Here is a 2,528-nt window from a genome sequence, read left to right as displayed (position 1 = left end):
TTTCACCTGCTTCTGCTTGTCATGACAAAAATAAATAAATTAATTAAAAAATTAAAAAACCAAAAGCCTGGAATAAGAGTCATTAAGTTTTATTAGACACAATGCAATAATTTTTAAGTTAATATGAATGTCAGAAATAAATAGTATTAATTACTGCCCAAAGCTTAAATTTACAAAGCAAAGTGACATTTACATCCTAAAGTCTTCATCATGCCCTCATCTTCCCTGCCCACTGTATTGCCTATTCAATATCAACTTTAATTGTGGAGGTCTCAACTCTTTAGTCCTCCTACCTGAACACCTTGCCCCTTAAAGTGTGGGGTTAATAGCCTATCCCAGAATAAAAAGACTGCACAATAAAGACTATTTATGCACTGTTCTTATCAGTTGTTTATTCCCTAAGAGCTGAAAATGGATTCAGCTCAGTGCTGAGTGGCCTTTTATGAAGTTCCCAATTTTTAGTACCAATATTGTCAATCATAGGTTTTTTTTCTTCCCTACTCCAGAGGGCCATGAACAGATTGTATATGATGACAGACAGAGAATAAAAGGCAGCGACCACATCACAGCAAGAGCAACAAACCTCAGTGCATTTTCTCCCACAATGGGCATTGAATAGATTAAACTTTGTCTAAGCCTGGCTTGAGTGTTGCTATGAGGCATCTTCCCAGTCCTCCCTTTAACTTAGAGAATACACATTCTGAAAAGCTGCCCTGATTGTTCCAAAAGGGCTTTCATTCATATCCCTGATTGGCAGCCAGGAGATGCTTTAGAATGTAGAAGCCATGAGGTTTATCAGCTGAACTCATCCTTTGCAAGAATGCAACTTCTCATTTGCAACAAGGAAAAAGGATTTATAATCTATTTTTGATGGGGCAAGCTGTTGGGATTTTGTTCTGAAAAATAAACGTGGAGAAAAGCCACTGGATAATTTTGATTATACGTTACTATTGAGGCTTTTATGTTACTCAAGGAAAAGAAACATGCATTATTTGGTAAAGCAGCAAAATAAATAACATCATCAAGCTTTTTGACATACTTGAATTTTTTCAATTTCTCTGGTCTTTTCCCCCTACAGAAATCGTGACAAATTACATTGCTGTATTTCCCCTCAAAACAGAAATTATCTAACATACATTACTAATTAATTCAACAAGTCTTTTCACTAAAAATATTTAAAATATTCATAATATGCAAGACAAGAATTTTGAACATGTTACATTCTGTTGCATTCACATAGCAAATAGCAATTAATTTCACATATAATAGAAAATTTTATTTATGCTAGAATTAAGTTTTCATTCAAACATGATTCCTCCTTTATGGGCAGTTCATGAATTATTCAATATAGCAAATGTCACATTCTCCATAAATCAATTAAGCATCAAAGGCATGTAGTGTATAGTTTTACTAGAAGAAACCTCATCATAATAAAAGCCACGTTAGCTCACAATCTTTTGTAAACCAAAGAAATATAATGCTAGCCAAAAGACTTTCTAACTTCTGCTACCCTGTGATTTTGAATCAGCTCTTTAGGACTGTGTTTACATGAAACAACAGCCTGAAAATCCTGTCTCTCTTCCACTAAAACAGTATTATTGCCAAAACAATAGAAATTCTAGGGTTTTTTACCATTCAACACGATGATCCTGGTTCAGTACTTCAGAGCTGAAGTCTAACTTCTTTTCCCAAACACTCAAAGCATCAGCGTTTCGACTGAAGTTTCTTACACCATCCCCCACCCCAAACGCCAAAATCAAATCTTTCTCAAAGAGACTTACCCCAAAAAAGAGTGTGCTAGATGAGAGAATGTGCTCATGCCTGTAGATAGTTAGCTAATAAACATGTAAACGGGCAACTCGCACTTTGGAAGCGCATATTTTTATCCATAAAAAAAAAAAACAAAAAACAAAAAACAAAAAACCAGGGAAAGGTTAGCCCAGCCCAAAAGGAGCAGACTCTGGGCTGCCGCAGCTCCTTACTGCAAACCGCTCATTCTGAAAATGTGAGCTTATTTACATTTATCTCTTTCCCTTTGTTAAAGACTAGCCCTCTTGAATGCTGTAGCCCGCATGCCTTTAACAAACAGGACACAAGAAAAGGCCCAAAGTCCTTGCTGGAGCCGAGGGCCGCCGGGGGAACTCTTGGGGGTCTCAATAGGAAATGCTTTTCATTGGATAAGGAGGCATTATTAGGAGCCGAGATCCCGCCCAATCCCCTGTGCTTCATAGTTCCCTTAGTCACCAATCGCTGGACTGAAGAAGTTTTTCCTTAAAGAGCATTGCCCAGGAAAAGCAGTTTCACAGTCAAGAATTAGTGGCTTAAGTGCCACTTGACAATATAAAAAGTGTCTTTCCTGACCAATTAATTCACAGAGAAAGCTTGTCTGCCTGTCTTTGCAGCAGGACCGCTACCCTCTTACAATTCTAATGAGAAGGAGGAGGAGACAAAACTCCAAACTAGGAGGAGCAGCCCATGTTTGCTCCTAAGTTATTTAAAACAATCACAAAAAATATTAGTAAGAAGAA

At 37.2% G+C, this 2,528-nt stretch overlaps 1 protein-coding gene across 2 annotated transcripts in view; it reads right to left on the bottom strand.

Annotated features, from left to right (window-relative positions):
- The window catches only part of Lpar4 (lysophosphatidic acid receptor 4), an 11,992-nt gene extending 9,841 nt beyond the window's left edge, over positions 1-2,151 (bottom strand). Inside the window, exon 1 of one of the 2 annotated variants that reach the window (XM_031366608.1) lies at positions 1,782-2,151. The gene's annotated coding sequence lies outside the window, so the exon portion shown is untranslated. Of the gene's footprint in view, positions 1-1,632; positions 1,755-1,781 lie in introns of those variants that run through there. The other variant, XM_031366617.1, reaches the window with a different exon arrangement.
- Between the last annotated feature and the right edge of the window lie 377 nt (positions 2,152-2,528).

The sequence above is a fragment of the Mastomys coucha genome, chromosome X (assembly GCF_008632895.1).
Source record: "Mastomys coucha isolate ucsf_1 chromosome X, UCSF_Mcou_1, whole genome shotgun sequence".
Lineage (NCBI taxonomy): Eukaryota > Metazoa > Chordata > Mammalia > Rodentia > Muridae > Mastomys > Mastomys coucha.
The sequence above is the reverse complement of the archived record's forward strand: the minus strand, read 5'-3'. Positions and strand labels throughout refer to the sequence as shown.